Consider the following 22,879-nt stretch of genomic DNA (forward strand, 5'->3'; position numbering starts at 1 on the left):
TTTTACAGTACCAAAATCTTGTTCAAGTTGGTTAAACTGAAAGAGGGTTCGAGACAAAACTCTAGGCGCTTGAATCGCCTGATTCCGATAAACGAGCGAAAAGTTATACTAAAACGAAAAACAGATCGGAAATCGCGATCGAAAATAATCACGAAAAATCCGAGAAAAAGAAAAACTGACGAACAGGCTAACGAAGGAACGTTCGTTGTCTGTAACTATCGGGCGAAAACCGTTCGTTACAATGAACGTACAGATGAACGTCCGCAAAATAGATAAACCGAAAAAAACTAAACCGATCTATATATATATATATAAAAACAACCGCGGGTTTTATAAAAATAACCGATCGGTTTTCCGGGAAAGACCGGCGGCGGCGGCTACCTCAGGTCCGGCGGGATTCCGGCGAGGCGCGGGACGGCGGCGGCTCCGGCGGCGGGCTCCGGCGGGGTTGGCGTCGGGCGGCGGGGCGGCGGCTTCCTACGGCGGCGGCGGAACGGCGACGGCGGCGGCGTTCGGCGTCGCGGGCGGCTCGGCTCGGGGTGGGGAAGAGGTGGCGGCAGGCGGGGTACTTAAAGGGGTCGGGGGGCGTCCGACTTGGGGGAGGGGGCACCCCCGGCCGGCGGCGGCGGCGCTGATCCGGACTCCGGCGGGAGTCCGGCTCGGCCACGCTCGGGCGAGGCGGCGCGGGCAGATGGGCCGGCTGGGCCTTCGGCCTAGTTCGGTCCGCGGGCGAAAAAATATATATATATATATATTTAAAATCAATTTCGCCAAACTTAAATAAATCCTAGAAAAATAAATAAAAATCTAAAAATGCCAAAACAAATTTTCTCCGTCTAAATAAAATATTTAGAACAAGATTAACATTTATTTGGGCCTAAAATGAAATTTTGAAAAATGCAAATTTTTTCCTAGTTCAAATAAAATCAAATATTTGTTTTTAATATTTTTCGTCCAATATATTATTTCTGGAGAAGTCATATTATCCCCTCTCATATAATTGATATGAAATATTTTTGAAGAGAAAATAATTAAAACAAATGATCCTATTTTCAAAATTTGAGAAAACCCAAATATGAAAATAATGAAATCCCCAACTCTCTCCGTGGGTCCTTGAGTTGCATAGAATTTCTAGGATCGCAAAACAAAATGCAATAAAATATGTTATGCAAGAACGATCTATGTATAACATTCCAAATTGAAAATTTGGGATGTTACAGTGTGGCCACCTATGTCTTGCTTAGATCTGGAGAGCATGAGAGAGTGAAAGAGAGGAACCCTAGTAAAGCAAGTGCTAAGGCTCCTGCTTATATATATAGTGGAGTGATTTTGTTGTACCAGCTTCAAAAAAAATGCGCTCCTACGTGTACCCGCGAGTGGCTGTGAGAGAACTAGTGCGTGCGTGCACCGCTTCTTTTCATGAGAGTACAATATACTATGCCCAAAGAACGTTCGCCACAAGAGTAATAGTATAAGTGTGTGACGTGTGAGCTAAAATAAAAGGTGCGCGACGTCTTTTGTTTTTTAGAAGTTCTGAGGGTACGGTGTGAAGAGCACATATGTGTGTGATGTCTACCTGCAGATAGACGGTGGGTGCGAGAGGACTCGGGAGAGTCGTGACTCGTGAGGGTGCGTGTTTGCGTGAGAGAGAGGGGGCACGTATCAATGCGATGCATGTTTCCGTAAATCATTATCCGACAAATGTTCGCAACAAGCCGTTTCCTGACAAACGCTGTAGGAAACGTTAGATCGGCATCCGACAGTGTCAGTTTTGTCATGTCATTTAACAGAGCAGCCACTCCTCCTACACACAAATCTTCCATGTGAGTGTTAGAAAGTGTCGTATGCTCCTCCCTCCGTTCCAAAATGCAGTCCATATAGCTTTATTGAAAATTCAAACCTCGCAAACTTTTACCAAGTTTTTGTGTACCAAAATGCACATATAGAATACCCGGTATATATCATTTCATTCATCTTCGAGAGGTAACTATAAAGATGGAGGAGGAGTCTACAAAGAAAGACCGCCGTATCACCTGCAGCAATTTCAACCATCCTTTGGTGTGGAGGAATATCTTAGGAACTCTATATGATACGATTTTTACAGGATTTTTTCCTTTAGCGCCAATTGGTTCATAGGAATAGATTCATATACTCCACATTTCAAAGGAAATAAACATGATATCATTTTTATAGCTTTAGAGCCACTTGGTTCATATGAATGGATTCCTATACTCCCATAATTTCAAAGGAAAATAAACATTAGCATATATTCAATAGAAAAGTTCCTATGATGTGAACCAAATGACATCTCTTTTCTAATCTGTCCTCATAGGAATTGAGATACATGTCATCTCTAGATTCAATAGAGAAGTTCCTATGATGTGAACCAAATGACATCTCTTTTCCAATCCCTACTCATGGGAATTGAGAAACATGTCATCTCTTTCCCTACAACTTCCATGTATACATCTTCTATTCCTAAATAGCTAGTACAACCCACTAGTAGCTTTTTTCCTAGACATGCAACCATGGCACAAGAACACGTCATGCATGCAAGTCATAAATCACATTGTTTTTTCTACTCTATGCATGCAAGCACCACATCATCAATTCCTGCATGTTACTCAAAAGTTATTTCTTGCATTAAATTTTGCATCGACAATGTATGTGCTGGTCACGTGCACACATATGTAGTTCACGTTCACATTTTTGTTACAAATGCCATTCTTTTAACTGCAATTCATTTTTTCCCTTTGTACTCCCTCCGTCTAGGTGTGTAAGTCATCTTCCGAAAACCAAATAATCCGAAAACACTTTGGCACGGTACATTAACTCCCTCCTTGTTTCTTGTTTGGTGACATATCAACCAATAGGAGATGTGAGTCGTGCATGCTTTCCCAAAACACAAGCACTTCTCCTTTGTTCTAGAATTTTCTGTATCATAATTGCCCAAACTTTTTTTCCTAAATGAATTGCCATTATTTGTTTTATATTTTATTCTTTACAATGCACAATCCCATGAATCTTAACCTTTTTTTATAAAACTAATTGATTTTGAATGAGATTAACTATAAGAACTAAACGAACATCTACATCATGCATATATGACTCAAAGCTTTACATGCTATAGTGTGTATTTATTCATAATTTGGTTTCCAAATCTCATGCGTTCAATGCATGTACCTTACTAGTTTTGAGTAGAGTAGCAAATTTCACGCGGCCGCGGGTGTATCAAAATGCAGGGCCCATGTATCATTGCCTTTCGGTCGAACCTACGTCCACAATTTTTTGTACGTATATCTCCACTAGTCCCCGAACCCAAAATGCTTCCTCGTTCCCGTAAAACCAAGTGGCCGACACATATTAAGGTGTCAACTCGAACTCAATCCCTCTCCCGTTTACTACGACGTGGCCCCGCACGCCGTAGTACTCCTACAAACCCTACCGCCGCACGCATCATCGATTTTCTTCAAAAGGACGAGGGAGAAGCAGATTTGTAGTGGAGGCGCTTTCAAAAAAAGGATTTGTAGTAGAGGCCCCTACCCTAGGGTGCCCTAGGTAGCTGTCGCACGCATCATTGGTTTTCTCTTTTCTTTGTGCTCTTGTGCCCTAGAGTGAAATGATGGTTTCTTCGTCCGTCCAGCTTAATGCGGGAAAGGTGGGGCTTTGTGATTTGACCCCTCATCGCTCATTTACTACTACTGCGCGGCGCTACGACCGGGGTGCCTCCAAGTCCAACCGCTGCTCCGAACTGTAATTTGGTAAATCGCACATGGAACAAGACAGTGGATGAGCCACATGTCGGCCAAAGGGGTCCTGTTATGTGTGTCACCATTTCGTGTGCGGACTGACCCTGCTTGAGTTGCTACGCCAACACGACAGGAGCAGCCTACCACTTGGTTTTGCTCCTCGGTGAATCCCGACTATTTTGATCTAAAAAGATACGTACTGTACTACCCTCTCCGTCTCGGTTTATAGGGAGCGCACGTAGTTCTCGGTCATCCATTCGACTAACTAAATATGAGTTACTATGTCACAAAAAGTATATCATTTGATTCTTAAGCGGATGTAGTTTCTAAACATATACTGTTCATCACATATATAGCCAGTTAAATTCTCAACCTAGAATGACGTGCATGCCCTGTAAACAGATACAGAGGAAGTAGTAAAAATGAGGTGATTTTACCGAGCGATGGGCGGGGGAGCATGGCTTGTCATGCAGTCCCACGTGTCATGATGTACCAAGGCGATGCGCGTGTGCCTCTTGAGGCAGAACAATGGCAGAAGCAATACTACGTTTTCTTGAAGGAGATGATGGCGAAGCGAAGTGTGAAATAATGGTTGCTTCGTCCGTCTGGGAAGGTGCGGCATTGTGATTTGACGTCTCATTGCTCATTGCTACTACTGGGGCGGTACGGCTGGGGTGCGTCCCCCTGCTACTCTACACTGTTAGTTGGTGCATGACATGTCGACCCGGTTGCTATATGTCCCACATGTCGGCGAGAGGAAGTACATAATTCATGAAAGCGAGCGTCGACGGAGGAGTACAAGACACGGCTTGGTTTTTGCTGCTTCGCGCGATCCATAGTCGGTTCGGCGACTAAAAAAAGGTGAGGGCGGGTCTTTTCCCGCATGGCAGGCAGGGGAGTTTGGCATAGTCTGTTAGAGGCAACGAGGCAGGAAGGGAAACAAGCAAATAAAGGTTGAGCGACTTAGTTTTGGGAAAATATGATTTTATGGAGTACGTACCCACTATGGAGGTAGTATACTACTCCCTCCTTTTCAGTTTATTGGGCTTAAATTTGAAATCTCATCTATCAAGGCAGATGATGAGTGGAGGAATATATCTCATACTTTACAAAACTACCGAAATTAAACTAATGCATTAATGTGGTTTAATTACACTGCATGCATGCTTGGCCACTAGATGAGTAGGAACGTTGCATCCATTGGTGATTTCCTTTTTAATTATTGCATGCAAAGATTTTATGTGCCTCGGAATCTCAATAGGAGATGGAGATGAGCCCTTTAAATTGGGAAAACAAAAAATTTGAGATAAGCCTTATAAACCGGAAAGAAGGGAGTACTTACTACTCCCTCCTTTCAGGTTTATAGGGCTCGTCTAAGGGGGTGTTTGTTTTCAGGGACTTTTTGGTGTAGGGACTAGAAAAAGTCCCTCTTAGAGACTTTTTAACCAAACATGAGGGGCTACTAGGGTCTAAAAGTTGCTTTTTGGGACTAAATGAAGAAGACTCTCAAGGAGAGTCTTTTTTGAGACTTTTTGGGACTTTTCCAACAATGCCCCACCCTGCACCCATTGCCCCGCTGCCCCATGGTGTTTTTTGGTTGTTATTTTTCTGTATACTAGGGGTAACATGGTCATTTAATAACTTCTAGGAAGGGACTAGGGACTTTTTAGTCCCTGGAAACAAACAGGGACGGTCTTTTTAGGGACTAGGGACCTTTTAGTTGGGACTAGAAAAAGTCCTAGGACTTATGAACCAAACAGGGCCTAAAAAATTTGTTTTTCCCTTTTGTAAGTCTCAATTCTACTAGTAGCAGTAGTACCATCACATGTTGGATTTCGAGGTGCGTTAAATCACCCGATGCGAGCATTGTCAAGAGAAAACTCACCAATGCATGTAGAAGTTCATGGAAATTTAGTGGTCATGCATGCATTCGTTCTAATTAATGCCTCGGTAAACATAACTTCTTGAGAAAAACGAGTGTACATTACTTGTGCAAACTACGAAATTAATTCCACCACTCACCGTCTACCTTGGTTGGAGAGATTTTGAAATTGATCCATAAACTAGAAAGGAGGGAGTAGTAACATAGCCTAGGGTAGCTTGCTGCACCACAGACTCCAAGGAAATTGCTGTAGTAGTACTACTCCTATATACTACTCCAAGGAAATTGAGCCATAAACTGGAAAGGAGGGAGTACTACTAAAGGACATATATTCCAAACAATATGATAATCTCTCTAACCAAGGTAGGGACGAGGAGTAAACGGAGGGAGTAGTAAAATTTTCTCCTCGTCGTGCGAGCCACCGCGCGCGTGGGCGAGGGACCGGGCGTAAGGCGTAGTACTACTACCTCCGTCCTGGTTTATAGGTCACCTTTGTAGTTCGTGCCAAATTTTTACCAAAGATTTAGCTCACAAAATGTTAATGCATGTCAACAAAAATTATATCGTTGGATTCGTATTTCAACATAGTTTTCAATGATATAATTTTTGGTAACATGCACGAACGTTTTGTTAGTTCAATCTATAGTCAAAATTTGACACAATATACTGCGGGGACCAATAAACCAATATACAATGAGTAGTAGTAAGCAAGCTTCACCTCGTCCTGCGAGCCACCGCGCCCGTGGGCGGGGGAGAAGGCGTAGTAAGCAAGCTTCTCCTCGTTCTGCGAGTTGAGGGGACACATCAAAAGTAATACGTACAGAGCATCTCGAGTGTACAGAACCTTGCCTCTAAGGTAGGCCCCACATGGTTTGCCACTTTTTTAACATAACGCGTCAAGTCGCAATTTGTTTGTCCACCCATGGTAGACGATCCTCCATCAAGTGGACAACCAGTACACGTGTCAAATTACCACGTGGGTTGCCTTTTCGTACAAAAATGAGCTCCACCGTGTACCCACGCGGGTGTGGCTGGGAAAGAGACGGGAGTACGTGCGCCGTGCGTGCACCTATTCTCTTCGTGCACGTCCCCCACCTACGCGCGTGTGTGTGAGAGAGATACAAACCTAGACATAATGCGCCGTACATCCCCATGCCTCCGCCCAGTCCGACCACCAGTCACCACCACGCCCCACTCCTCCTCACCTTATCTCTCATCTTTCTCGAGACTAGCAATGTGCCCGTGTGTTGCAACGGATCCAAAGTAGAATAGTACTTGTTCACAAACTTGAAAGAAAACACTCTTGTTTTGATATACATATATACCACTAAAAATATATTACGTTTCACTCAAAATATATTTCTCATGTTGTTTTGATGAGGCGAGGGAGGGATGTGGTTGCTTTCAAGATAATAAGGGGCTTTCTTCGAATTGGAGAAGAGAAGTGGGCTATTGTTGCAAAAATGCCATAACTTACCTCGCAGCCATTAGATGGAGATCTAATGGTCAGAAATGACGGATGGCAGACACACCATCATCACCAACTGAGTCTTTTATAGGAGTAGAGATATCATTTTTTCAATGAAATTCTGAAGATACCATTTTTCCGATAAAATTCTCGAGATATCATTAGTTTTTACACATGGGATTACTCCTGCATGGGTCAATCACAACAGGTATTTTGTAAAAAATGCATCTTGATGTTCCCTGCAATGCACGGGCATCTTGCTATTCCATGAAAACAACACATGGAAAAATTTCACGGCGAACGAGGGATTTGAATCTGCTGGGAGGGGCTGTTTGGATTTTGCCCGGGGTAGCCAAAATATTGGCGACCCTTTTGTCCACCGATGCCTTTGCCACCAATGAACGAGGAATGGCTCGGATGCTCATGCATCCTCCAGCGCGCACGTTGAAGACGAGCTCGCACGAGTTGTGCTTTTTTTGTCACACCACGCCGCCCGAGCTGGCCGCAGACCGACCGGCGACCCGCATATTACGCCATCCAATCGTAGCCGCACACATTCTGACAGCAACTCAACCAACCGGATTAAATTCATGCCAACACGGCGATATTTCTCATAAACAATGACGGAATTCATATAAAATACTGGATTTTCATACAAACATGAGGGATTTCATTACATTCAAATCAACTAAGCGGTGCTAGTTCTGGACAGCACAGGTATATAATACCTGGCCTAAATGGTTGCCTGCCGATCCATTTTTGTTCCTCATGTCTGGCAGCATGATCACCGGACTGCCGGAAGCCCCGGAGGTATATGCTTCAGCGCGAAGGATGGCTCGCTTCCCCGCTGCCCAACTGATATGGTTGGCTGATGCCCAAGATGATGGTGGAAGGGGGCTTCTCAGCTTCGTGGAGCCCATGCGGGGTCAACGAAGGTCCTCGCAACAAAAGGATCCGGCAAGACATCTGTTGTGTACGCTGGCGTCGCCTCCGCGGTGGCCTTCATGGGACCCAAGCGGCGGCGGCCTCCCGTGTTCTACTTCTCCTCGATGATAGCGGCGGACGCGGAGGCGCTGGCCACTGACTCGTCGCTCTCCGTGCACCCGGCTTCTGTCTCTGCTTGCATGGCGCGGCTGCTGACATGGGAGTCTCGCCCACAGAAATGGGAGACGCGGTCGCAGACACGGGAGGCGCGGTACGAGGTGGCGGCGTGGACGGCAGTGACGATGCCCTTGCGCCGCTCCTTGTCGAGCTGGCCTGGAGCGGCGAATTCCTGAACCACACGCCGGCTTGAGGCGGCAACTGGCTCCATCGGGCGAGGGGAGGGAGGTGGATCAGCGAGCTGCATAGCTCGTATCCAGCGGGCTCGGCGGGCCATCCAGCTGGCTTGGATGCGGGATAACTACTCTTCGTAAGCCATTGTAAGAGTGGACAAAATGGTGAAGGAGGGGATAGGGGAGCGGCAGAGGGGTGCGATTCTTGGCCAGCGTTTGGCCTCGTTTAAATAGGAGATTAAATAGACGACGGACGGGAGGAGCTCGGCCGGCATTGCGTTTAATGCCGGCCCGATCATGAACGGACGTGTGTCTAGAGTGGGTTTCTCGGCTTCCACACGGGTTTCATGGAGGCGTTTGAATGCGGCAATGAGGCGTGTTCAGCCGGATGTGCATCAAGTGGCGCCCTCGACTCTGACGTACGACACCGCGCCGTTCTTCCACTGACGTGTGGACGCTTTGGGTACATGGCCTGCATGTCAGTGACCCAACACAGGCAGCGCACGGCAGATGAACTTTTGGTGGGCCAGGGCGGTCATAAGCGGGCATTTCATAAACCGATGCTTGTTCATTGAGTATGACGTCATCTATTTCATCTAGATAAGCCTACTGTATAATGCAAGAGAATTTTAAAATTTTGATATATACGTTGATAGCCCGTTCGATACGTTGTGATTCATAAAGACTGCTACAAACATCAATGTTCTGCTTATCACACACAAGATTGACTAAACCTTGCAAAAAAAGATAAGATTGATTAATACCCGTAATAATCCATGTCCTTAACAAAGGGTGCATGCACGTATAGGTTGAGCGTGTGTCTTGCGTCGTGTGCGGTGTGCATGCAGGCGTGCGAGTGTTGCGTGTGTGCATGTGTACGTTTCAGTGTTGCATGCATGTGTGCGTACGTGTGTGTGTTCGTGAGTGCATGTGTACGTGTCAGTGTTGCACGCCTGCGTGCGTGCGTGTGTTCGTTATGTGCACTGTCAGTGTTGCACGCCTGCATGCGTGCGAGTGTTGCGTGCGTGCATGTGTATGTGCGGGGTGAGGCTACACGTCAGTCGACTGACTTTTTCATCTCTGGTCAGTAGATTTTCCAGCCGTTGGATACGAAATCAAGGGCCTACAATTTATCTTCAACCTCCACCCCCTGAGCCGCCAGCCACAGCCGGCCGAACCGCCGCCGCCCGTGGCTGGCCCGCGCAGCCCCGCCCGCCCCGAAACCACTCCCCACCGACAGTCCGCCGCCGCCCCGACCATCCCTCTAGGCCCCCCCCCCGCGCTGAGCTTTTTCTCCGGCGATCCCCACGCCACCGCCCAATCACCGCGCCCCCCACCGCCGGCGACTGCCAACCAGAGGTCTCACAACTTCGAATCCCCACCGACCACTAATTTATTACCATTGCTGTCTTTCATATACGCACTGACGGGTGGGCCCTATGGTAATGTGCGCTGCTGAATGTGGACCGTTTCACTGCTCAATTGATCGTGTCATCAACAAATTACGGAGCTGTATGGTGAGCCAGTGACCATATGATCACCCTAAAATGCATTTTATTAACATAGTACAGACTCAAACTACCATTTCTTTCTTTCATATACGCGCTGACAGGTGGGCCCCACGGTTATGCGCCCGAATGGTGCAACACTAGTTGCGCCACGGGGAACATTTGGCTGGTCAATTGATTGTGTCATCAACAAAATACGGAGTTGTACGGGTGAGCCAGTGACCGTATAATCACGACATGTCTTTTTTTTAACACGGTACAGACGCAAGCGCTCATATATACGCGCAAGCACTCACTGCTATAAGCGCACACACGCAGACCCCCTATGAGCACCTTCGAGAGAGTGAGCCAGCATATGATCTTGAGATTTTACGAAGTCACCATAGGTGCCTCGTAGTCGAGTGGAACGTCTCCTCCCACTGAATGCATATCGCTGGAAAATACTGAAATTAACCCGGGATAAATGCGAGCACCAGGACATTAACCCTGGTGGACTCGAGAAACCACTATCCTCCTAACCATCCAACCACAAGTTGGTTAGCACCACAAAATGTATGTGCTGACCGTGATGAGCTTATTCTGAAGTCCAGTGACCATATCGTGCTTTCGCTTCAAATACAATGACCGTAAGTGTCGTCAACAAAATACGGAGCACGCATCAAATACAATGTCTGTCAGTGTCATCAACAAAATACGAAGACGTATCGTGAGCTAGATACCGTATGATCACCACGAGAATATATACGGTGACCGTAATGAGCATATTCTGAAGTCCACCGACCGTATAGTGCTTTCGCTTGAAATACAGTGACCGTCACGCGTGAATGTGTCATGGGCATGCATACTTTTAGAGGGCCGATAGATAGTTTGTGTGCGTACGTGAAAGTGGCGTAGAAAGAGGGGGTGTCTGGTGGAGACAAGGAGAGATATGCCCTTCGTTTCTCTTTCCCATGACTAATATTTTAGGAGAAAATATAAACATTCACAATGCAGAACAAATATTTTTGGATGCACCATGCAATTAACTTTCATGTATTAGTGGCCGATTGCGTGTGTGGTGTGGTGGGCACATCATTTCTAGTTGGGGGAATCATTCTAGTTGGGTGGGCACATCATTTCTAGTTGTGGTGGGTCAACATGAGGACTCATGGGTCGGTTCCATCCTGTGCCACATAGGTTGGACCGAGACGCATTATACGAAGACCCATGAGGAGGACTCGGCGTACAACACGAAGCTGCCAGAGTCGTGGAGGACTCTATCCCCACTGGTAATAAGCCGACTATATATGATTTGTAACCCTAGGCCCCGAGTATGTTATAGAAGCCTGGGGGCTAGTTCGTCGATAGTACACACACACGCACAATGCCTGGTATTCACGTGTACTTTGTACACACCCCTATCACTAATATACTGTACCAGGAGTAGGCTTTTTCCTCAACTGCAAGGGTCCGAACTTGGGTAAAACCTTGCCTCGTATTACCATCCAGCCTAACAGTCAGGGATATCCTACCGAATGATCTGATGGAATCATATCTGCCAACTACTAAGAGAGAGGTGTGTCTGTTGGGGGTGGGGGGAAGTGTGCGAGAGAGGCCTAAAGATAATGTGTGTGCGGGGGACACGTAGGCACATATATGTGCGTATCGAGGGCTAGTTGAGATCATGCATGTGTATATATGCATGTGAGAGAAATAGTGTTTTCCAACTGAGATTAGTGAAAAGAGTGGTACATAGTAGTCAGAAAGAGAGAGAGAGAGAGAGAGAGAGATACAGAGAGAGTGTGTGCGTGAGACACGCCGACACCCCGGGAGAGATTGTGAGCATGTGTGGAAGAGAAATGCCGATGTATATAAAGTGTGTGCACTTATGCGTTAGATAGAGAGATATATAGCACGTTTGTGAGAATGGGCCGAGGCATAGTCCATCTACGTGTAAAAGGCGGTTCTACGCATTAAATTAAAAATATAAATGGCATTATTATTTTTGGATGAGATCATGATTTTTGCAATTCGCGTATGAACGAAAATTGGTCTATCAGACACCCATACTCTATTGAATTCTAACATGTGCATGTGTTTATTTCATATTATCGATCCATAGAATGAGAGCGGTTTGAAATATAGGCAATGCATTGCTTTTGCAATTCATATATAAACATTAATTAGTGCACTCCATGTTGTTAGTGTGAAGCACTTTATACATTTGTCACTTACATGGATACGTTCCAAATTGCTAGCTATGAAATAGAATACATGTTGAATTCAACATAAAGGGGGTTTCGAAGATTCAAATTCATAGGAAGTGCATTCATCTATTTGAACCCAGGATAATGGCATTTGTAAATCAGATCTAAAAGGGGGCATCAATCTTTGTTGTGCGTTTGAACATGCTATATATTCATACGCATGTCTAGCTATTTTTTGCAACCAAGGAGATTATTTTTGGAACCATGCATGAACTGAGGTAAGTTGCATATTTTTTAATATATACTCATGTACAATGTATATTCAAATGTACCCCATCCATTCGAAAATAATCGTAGTTTTAGGACTTTCAAGAGTAAAGATTTGTGAAGTTTGACAAATCCTAAAAGTTCAATTCAAGAGAACCGAAAACGTTAATGCTTCTGCTCCCAAATATTGAACGAAGCACCAAATAAGCCTCTGGTCACCTGAAAACGTTAATGCTTCTGCTCCCAAATATTGTCCAAAGGTCTAAACCAGGGTAGGTTTGTAACTTCACCAAGATGCCAGTCTCAACCGCCTCCTAGAAGCATTCATACGCCGTGGGCGCCTAAACACCCATGCGCTCGGCCAAAATCCCGCCCACCATTTGGGACACCTAAGATTACTATCCTACCCCCAACCCGCAATATGTCCGAAATTTTAGATGGGGGCAAAGTTTGTACCTTTCCCCAAATTTCAAACAAGCGCGTCCCAAACCGAAACATTGTTCACCCTTAGTTCCCCCTCCCTTCGTTTCCCCATTCATACTCCGTGGGCGCCAAAACACCCTCTCCACCCCATCGCGCCCAATCCACCACCGCCCTCCTCCATCACGCCGGAGCCGGTACCCCGATGTTGTCGTCCAACGCAACCGCAACCGCAACGCCCTCAAGGACTTAGCAGCTGAGGCCGAGGCAGAGCTGCCTCCACGACACCCACGCCGACGTGCGCCGTACCAGAACCACTTCGACCACACCGTCCTGCGCCTCACCGCTTCCGCTCCACTGTCGTAACCGTCCACCGCACCGGAGCTGTTCCCGCTACGCCGTCGTTCGCCGCCTCGGATCTGGTTCCCCGCCGCCGACAGACGGCCACCGCACCACACTCAACAACTTGGCCATGGCTTCGTCCAAGGCTCCACCGTCCTCCACAACTTCTCGTTTCCAGCGAACCACAAGAAGATGGTTGGAAAAACAGAAGGAGGACACAGCATTGCCAGCAGAAAGAGGTACTCCTCTTCCCTTATTCGTGCAAATCTTACGTCTCTGCTCACACCGTATTCATCCCACGAAAGAAACTAGTTGAGCGCTTCGTACTACATCTTCTTCGTGATACTAAATGCGCAAGGTTCCTCCCATTTACTATTTCACCTTTGCTAGAGGTCAGTAGCCCGCCTGGATTTCAATTCAGGGTCAGTCGAATCGCAATTAAAAGAAGCAGCACCCGCTTAGGCGCGCGGAACACCTAGTCCGCCTGTTCGCCGGGGAAGCGGCGCATCGGTGTCTATCATAGGGGTGTGGGGTGCAGGAGCTGCTTGCGCCCGATCTGGAGGTCGGCGGGGCTTGAAGGGATGGCCGGGGTGGTGCCAAGCACGGCGGTGCGGTGAGGTCGAGGGGAGGGCGGAGGCAGGGGACTGGGCCGGTGGTCGCTGGCATTTCGAGGAAGATCATAACACTGACTGGCTGGAGGTAGATGAAGGCGATCTGCCCATTCTTTGTACATCAGACGGTGCAGAAAAAATGGACTGACCTATTTGTTTTCAGTTGATTGTTATTTTCATAGGACCACACCTTGTGGTGTGCTGGAGGAGCCATCTGCATTTCCCAGCCATCCCTGTGCTCATATTTCAAAATCCTAGAATCTAGTAATTTCATGTGCCATGCATGTTGTAGAGCTATCATATGTCTCCTGTCATTTATTTCTCACCGACCTGGTATCTCCTACCTTTACACTGTACTACTTGTGCACACACTTCACCCATACTCACACTATTGTTTTTTTATGCATGGGTATTTCAGACTCTGACGCAGTGTTGATGAATACAAAAAAGAAAGACAGAAGTCACTCCAGTGTAATTCGAAGATAAGCACTAAGCGTCTCAGCGCTCTAAAGGGTGCAGTGCCAGGAGATGGAGACAGTAAACGTAGCTCTGCAGTTGATGATCTCAATTGCCACACACAACCATCCCAGGTGCTTGCTTTAACCTCGCGCTGTGAAATGTGGTTGCATGTTGCATATGGTGTCTAGCTTGTATTGCTTCCAATTTGGTTAAATTGCATCAGCTTACTTTACACATTATACCTTTGATAATGACATGCCTTCCTCTTTTTGATACATACTACATATGTCTATTAACCATGTTCGTACATCAAACTAATGCTCTTTTGTATCCCACATCAATCACTTATGAAGAGACAGTCACCCGAGTGGGTTACTTTGAGACGCGCTACTCGTTTAAGGAGTGCAGTGTCATCCTCCCCACATGATTCTCAAGAAACAGCAAGGCTAAATGAAGATAGTCAACGTAGCTCTCTAGTTGATGACCGCAATTCCCCCACACCACCATCGCAGGTGCTTGCTCTTACTTGGCAGTGTGATATGTGGTTGCATGTTGCATATGGTGTCTACCTTGTAATGCTTCTAATTAGGGTAAATTGCATCTGCTTAGTTAACACATTATACCTGTGAATATGACATGCGTTCCTGTTTTTGGTACATATTACGTCTTTGTATTAACCATGTTCTTAATCAAACTACTTTTCTTGTGTATCCCTCATCAATCACTTCTGACGAGACACCTTCAAGTTGACAATGTAATATTGGTTGCATCTTGCATATCATTTCAAACATGTATTGCCTCTAATTTGTTGAAGTGCCACTTATAATGAGACACATCTAACTTGGTAGAGTGATTTTGGTTGGATCTTTCATATGGTGTCTAGATTGCATTGCTTCCAATTTGTTGAAATGCCTTCTGCTTAGCGTTTTTCGTACATATTCCATCCTCCTACAATGTGGTTGCCATACATAAAAGTTGTGTTCGTCAGTATCATGCATCAACGAATTTGGAAGTGCGAATTTCATTCCTTTTTCTTGTGTGCTTACTTGACAAGGCAAAATATAAAAGGACGAAGGCACGGAATGATGGTGGTCCTCTGGAGCAACCGAAACAAATGATCTCTGCAGATTCTCCTGCTAATCCTACTGCAGTGCAAGTTCCAAATCTCATCTCCCCTACTCCACAATCCCAGGTGCTTGCTCTAACATGGCAGTGTGATATCTGGTTGCATGTTGCATATGGTGCCTAGCTTGTATTGCTCCTAATTTGTTAAATTGCATCTCCTTAGCTTACACATTATACATGTGAATATGACACGCCTTCCTGTTTTTGGTACATACTACATCTGCCTATCACACCATGTTCTTACATCAAACTACTGTTCTTGTGTATCCTGCATCTATCGCTTATGATGAGACAGTCACGCCCGTGGGTTAGTATGAGACGCGCTACTCTTATAAAGAGTGCAGTTTCATCCTCTCCACATGATTCTCAAGAAACAACAAGCCTAATTGAAGATATTGAACGTAGCTCTGTACTTGAAGACCGCACTTCCCCTACACCACCATCGCAGGTGCTTGCTCTAACTTCGCAGTGTGATATGTGGTTGCATGTTGCATACGGTGTCTAGCTTGTAATGCTTCTAATTAGGGTAAATTGCATCTGCTTAGTTTACACATTATACCTGTGAATATGACATGCCTTCCTATTTTTGGTACACACTACATCTATGTGTTAACCATGTTCTTACATGAAACTACCTCTCTTCTGTATCCTGCATCAATCACTTACGATGAGACACCTTTATTCGTTGCATATTGCATATTATTTCTAGCCTGTTGCGATGTATTGCTTCTAATTTGGTCAAATACATTTGTTAGGCCACCCTTTTAATTTGGCAGAGTGATATTGGTTTCATCTTTCATATGGTTTCTAGCTTGCATTGCTTCTAACTAGTTCAAACACCTTGTGCTTAGTTTACACTTTATACATCATACATGTCAATATGTCATGCCGTCCTGTTTTTCATACATATTCCATCCTCCCATCATGCGGCTGTCTTACATGAAAGTAGTGCTCGTCAGTATCATGCATCAATGAGTTCTGAAGAGCAAATTTTATTCCTTTTTCTTGTGGGTTTGACTTGACAAGGCAAAATCAAAAAAGAGGAAGGAAAAGAGTAAGAAAGGCGATGATGGTGGTCCTCTGCAGCAACGTAAACGGAGCATCTGTACGGATTCTCCTTGTACTGCTAGTGCATTACAAGTTCCAAGTCTCCGCTCCCCTACTCCACCATCCAAGGTGCTTGCTCTAACTTGGCAGTGTGATATCTGGTTGCATGTTGCATATGGTGTCTAGCTTGTATTGCTCCTAATTAGTGTAAACTGCATCTGCTTAGCTTACACATGATACGTGTGAATATGACACGCTTTCCTGTTTTTGGTACATACTATATCTGTCTATCACACCATGTTCTTACATGAAACTACTCTTCTTGTGTATCCTGCGTCAGTCACATATGATGGGACACCTTTAAGTTGGCAGTGTGATATTGGTTTGCGTCTTGAATATGATTTCTAGCATGTAGTGCTTCTAGTTTGATGAACGCCACCTATGACGAGACAGTTTTAACTTGGCAGAGTGATATTGATTGCACCTTCCATATGGTGTCTAGCTTGCAGTGCTTCTAATTTGTTGAAGTGCCTTCTGCTTAGTTACCACATCATAGGTGTGAATATGTCAAGCCGTCCAGTTTTTCGTACATATTCCATCCTCGTATCATGACTTTGCCTTTCATCAGAGTAGTGTTCGTCAGTATCATGCATGAATGAGTTCTGAAGAGCGAATTTTATTCCTTTTTCTTGTCGGTTTGACCTCACAATGCAAAATCAATAAAGCGGAAGGAAATTGGTAAGGCATTGGATGATGGTGGTCCTTCCGAGCAACTGAAACGGAGGGTCTCTACAGATTCTACTCCGCCATCCTCCCAACAAGATTCGCAAGACAACGCAAGGCTAGACAGTCAACGTAGCTGTGTAGATGATGAGCACATCTCCCCTACTCCACCATCACAGGTGCTTGCTCTAACTTGGCACTATTATATGTGGTTGCATGTTGCGTATGATGTCTAGCTTGTATTGCTTCTAACTTTGTTGAATTGCATCTGCTTACTTTACACATAATGCCTGTGAATATGACACGTGTTCCTGTTTCTAGAACATACTATATCTGATCACACCATGTTCTTACATCAGACTACTGTTCTTGCATATCCCGCATCAGTCACTTATGATAAGGCACCTTTAAGTCGCCACTGTGATATTGGTTGTGTCTTGCATATGATTTCTAGCATGTACTGCTTCTAATTTGTTGAAACGCCAGACAGTTTGAACTTGGCAGAGTGATATTGGTTGCACCTTTCATATGGTGTCTAGCTTGCAGTGCTTCTAATTTGTTGAAATGCCTTCTGCTTAGTTACCACATCATAGGTGTGAATATGTCACGCCGTCCTGTTTTTCGTACATATTCCATCCTCGTATCATGTGTTTGCCTTTCATCCGAGTAGTGTTCGTCAGTATCATGCATGAATGAGTTCTGAAGAGCGAATTTTATTCCTTTTTCTTATCGGTTTGACTTCACAATGCAAAATCAATACAGCTGAAGGAAATTAGTCCGGCAGTGGATGATGGTGGTCCTTCGGAGCAACTCGAACAGAGGGTCTCTACAGATTCTACTCCGCCATCCTACCAACAAGATTCGCAAGACAACACAAGGCTGGACAGTCAACGTAGTTGTGTAGATGATGAGCACATCTCCCCTACTCCACCATCACAGGTGCTTGCTCTAACTTGGCACTATTATATGTGGTTGCATGTTGCGTATGATGTCTAGCTTGTATTGCTTCTAACTTTGTTGAATTGCATCTGCTTACTTTACACATAATGCCTGTGAATATGACACATGTTCCTGTTTCTAGAACATACGTGTGGATGATGAGCACATCTCCCCTACTCCACCATCACAGGTGCTTGCTCTAACTTGGAACTGTTATATGTGGTTGCGTGTTCCATATGATGTCTAGTTTGTATTGCTTCTGATTTTGTTGAATTGCATCTGCGTAGCTTACAACTTATACCTGCAACGATCACTTACCCATAAGACACATTTAACTTGGGAGTGTGATGTAGGTTGCATCTTGCATTGTCTTCTAGCTTGTACTGCTTCTAATTTCTTGAAATGGCACTTACGACGAGACACTTTTTACCTGATAGAGTGATATTGGTTGCATGTTCATATGGTACGTAGCTTTCATTTCTTCTAATTTTGTCGAAATGCCTTCTGCTTACTGTTTTTCATACATATTCCCTCCTCCTATCGTACATCTGAATATGCAATGCTGTCTTCTTTTTGTATATATTCCATCCTCCTATCCTGCGCTTGCCTTACATCAAAGTAGTGTTCGTCTGTATCATGCATCAACCAGTTATGCAGAGCTAATTTTATTCATCTTCTTTTGGTTTTGACTTCATAAGGCAATATCAGAAAATAGGAAGGAAAAAAGTAAGTTAGGGGATGTTGGTGGTCCTCCGGACCGACGCAAACAGAGACTCTCTAGATTTGCCACTGCTACTACTAATGAAGTTGAAGTCCCAAGTCTACATCTCCCGTACTCCACCATCGCAGGTGCTTGCTCTAAGTTGACAGTGTGATAATTGGTTTCATGCTGCATATGTTTTCTAGCCTGTATTTCTTCTATTTTGATTAAATTGCACCTGCTGAGTTTATATGTTATACATGTGCATATGACATGCCTTTCTGTGTCTAGAATACACTGCATCTATCAATCATACCATGTTCTTACATCAAAGTACTGCTGTTGTGTATCCCGCATCAGTCACTCATGATTGGACGCTTTTAACATGGCAGTTTGATAGTGGTTGCATCTTGCATTGATTTCTACATTGTACTGCTTCTAATTTTTGAAATGCCACTTATGACAAGACACTTTTAACTAGGTAGAGTGATATTGGTTGCATCTTTCATATGGTGTCTAGCTTGCATTACTTCTATTTTCTTGAAAATCCTTCTGCTTAGTTTACACATCGTAGCTGTCAATATGTCACGCCGTCCTGTTTTTCTTACATATTCCATCCTCATACGGTTGTCTTACATCAAAGTATTGCTTGTCTGTATCATGCATCAATGAGTTCTGAAGAGCAATTTTATTCTTTTGTGTTGTGGGTATGCTTTGACATGGCAAAGTCAAAAAAGAGCAAGGAAAAGAATATAGTAGGGAATGGTGTTACTCGTCGGGTGAAACGGAAAAGGATCTGCCCTCGAGATTCTGCTGGTACTTATAGTGCAGTAGAAGGTCCAAGTCCACCGGCTAAATCTACAAACACAGTATCACCTGCTCCACCAGCTGCAGCATCCGCTTCAACTGTACCAGCATCTCAACGAGTTACTCGTTCGTTTGCTCCGGAACTGGCCAGTTCCCAAGCTGCATTCACACCTAACACTACTTCCGAAGCACTGCTGACACAACAGGACTTGGCAAGATCAGATGAACCTCATGAGCATCAACACCAAGACGGTACCTGACCGAGTCAAGTTGCAGTTGCATGCTCCTTTATATGTACTCTCACAGTTTGATGTGCACTAACACTTTCCATATTCGTTGTTGAACTAGCACCACGGCGCAAGCGGAAACAGACATCAGGGATAATGCTTGACAGATTAACAAAATCTAAAGGAGGAAGAATGGAGATCCATTTTGAGGCAGGTTTAAAAAGGCCACGTGATGCTACAGAGTCAGCCAAGTTAGTATCAGAGGCAGCCATTGCCGTTAGGTGTCATGCACGTATCCTCCCAACGTGGATCCAGTACAGGAATGAGAAAGACAATACCCAGTTTAACACCTTCCTTGACCATTTATCCGTAAGTAATGTTATTCATCGCAATTTGTAATATTGTCTTGCTCTGTGCCATACTTTCTAGCTTCCTCCTAATAAGACTCACATTCTTTTTTCAACAGATGAGGTTCAAGTTGGATCCGAAAGATGATGCAACTAAACAAGCATGCACTCATGTTTTTCAGTCTGCTCTGCGACAGTATCGGTACCACCTTAGAAAATCTCACTTTGAAGGCAAGGCTAACAATGAAATCGCCCAAACATCTCCAGTGGAATATATTACAGATGAAGACTGGACAGCCCTTGTTAAACACTGGTCTGATCCAAAGTATCAGGTAGGGTATATGTATTTGATCAGACCACATATTGAACTTGTATTTATGTATGTGCCTTACAAGTGTATCTTCTTCTAGGCTAACTGTTTGAAGAACAAGACCAACCGTTCTAAAGTGAAATTCCAACAGACAACAGGATCTCGTAGCTATATTGCACACTGCGAGGCTCTTGTAAATAGCTGCTACTTCCTTCTTTTTTCTGTGCCATATTATCGTATCTATATTGACTTGTTCCAAATACAGAGGAAAACCCGTGCGGACCAAAAAGAACCTGAACCGAATGCAGTGCAAATCTTCAAGGATTGCCACACCAGCAAGATGAAGGGCATGAGCACACCAGTTCAGGCCGCTGTTGTAAGTCCTTACTCCTCCTGCCTTTGAACTGATTGGTACTGTGATGTGTTCATTTAACTGCTTGGTTTGCAGCCAATGTCAGTTACTCTGTTCACTTTTATACACAGTTGTCTTAACGTATCATTTCACCTTACATGGTTTAAAAGAGATGAAGGATATTCTTTTGGTCTTGATCTGTAATCTAGTTGTGATGTTCACGTGCGCACACAATGATAGAATAGCCTGTTTGTTTTATATCTGTTTGCCCATGATATGAATGATGTCATACTATGTTCATCCTACTTTAAACCATGTCTCTTTATCCTTAGATGTCAACGAATGTGAGGAAATAGACAATACAGTAGGCATGCTACATGGACATATGTTCCGAAAGTGATTTTATTATGTAGTTGGCACTACAATACATGCTAATGTATTACAGTAGTTCACCAAAATAAGTTATGTATAAACGTGAAACCTACTTTGTTTGTTTTTGTCTCATTAGTAACTTATCTGGTACACTAATCTACAAGTTCAAACTTTCAGCAAGCTATGGAACAAATGATTGAACAGCCACAACCACCTGAAGGTGACGAGGCTACCACAGGCACAATGTCACCTCTTGCTGCAGTGCGTCAGTATCTCTCCACTAACAGTGCAAAAAGCACCTTCCTGCGTAATTCTGGGTTGGTTGTCAAGGTAACCTCGTCCAAATCGCCTACTGAACAAAATCTTCCGGCTAGACAGAGTGATATATCTGTGCTCCAGACACAAGTCCAATCCCTAATGGACGTTGTGTCGGAAACAAAAATAGTGGTTGACAAATGTCGTGAAGATATGAATGGTTTTGAAACCAGACTATCAGACATTTGCTTCGTTGTTCAAGAGCAATGGCGGAAAAAGGGGAAGATCGTGCTGCTCCATCAGATTCTACAGCCTGAAACATAAGCACTCAGGTCAAATGATCTGTGCTTCTATACATCTGATGGTGCTTTTATCTGCAAGGACTGTAAACTTTATGCCAACAGGCCTTTTGTTGTATGGTTGGAATTTATTTTGTTGTGATACAACATTTATGATGCTGCCAAAGGCTGCAGTAATTACGACGCTATTTTTGTATAGTGTAGGTTTATCTTAGTAATGTATTCGGCCGAAAGCTTCGTAGGAGCCCAACATGCCAACATTCGTCGGGCCCATTCCAATTGGGCTAAAAACGATTCTGGGCCGAAATTTGCATGTAGCCCACTAAAAATATCTGGGCCTAAATCAGCATAAGCTTTCATATTTTTCTGGTAGGCCTGTGCCCATAGTGGGCCTTTAACAGGCCTAAATATAATTTGGGCCCTCAGTAATAATAGGCCGTTTACATGTGTAAATATCTCGAGCCCATAAAAAACATGGGCCTTTAATAGGCCGAAAGTAAGATTGGGCCCTGATTGTGCCAAATAACCCACTGGTCTCAGCAGGCCGAAATGGTGGCCCATTTACAATGCGGATCGTCCACAGGCCGAAATTCAGACGGGCCGTAAATGCGCCGACCTACTACACGGGCCTTTAACAGGCCGGAAGTTCGGTCGGGCTTGATTAGTGTCATTTTTATATGGGCCGTTAGTAGGCCCGATGTGGCGTTGGGCCACATATGGCCCATGGATTTCGTCCGACGTTAACAGGCCGAAAGTCACAACAGGCTGAAAGTGGCCCAAATCTGTAGCGGGCCTCTAACAGGCCGAATGTCAGACATGGCCGAATATGACCCATATCCTTCACGGTCGTTTATGGGCCGAAAGTTTCAATGGCCTATAAATGGGCCCAAATGAAGCAGGACCTTTAACAGGCCGGAAACACACCGGGCTGTAATTCGGCCCAAATTCTTAGCGGACTGTTAACGGGCCAGAAGTGACCATGGGCCGCGATGATGAAAAGCTTAGGATGGGCCGTTGACGGGCCGATTTGACACTAGCCGTACGGGCCTTAACTAAGAATGTTGGGCCTTTAGCTGGGCCGACCCATTATGGTCTGCAAAATCTTGTGGGCCTTTAGCTGGGCTGGCCCATTATGGCCCGCTAAATCTTGTGGGCCATTAGTTGGGCCGGCCGATTATGGCCCGCTAAATTTTGTGGGCCTTTAGTTGGG

The sequence above is a fragment of the Triticum aestivum genome, chromosome 4D (genome assembly GCF_018294505.1).
Source record: "Triticum aestivum cultivar Chinese Spring chromosome 4D, IWGSC CS RefSeq v2.1, whole genome shotgun sequence".
NCBI classification, from domain to species: Eukaryota; Viridiplantae; Streptophyta; class Magnoliopsida; order Poales; family Poaceae; genus Triticum; species Triticum aestivum.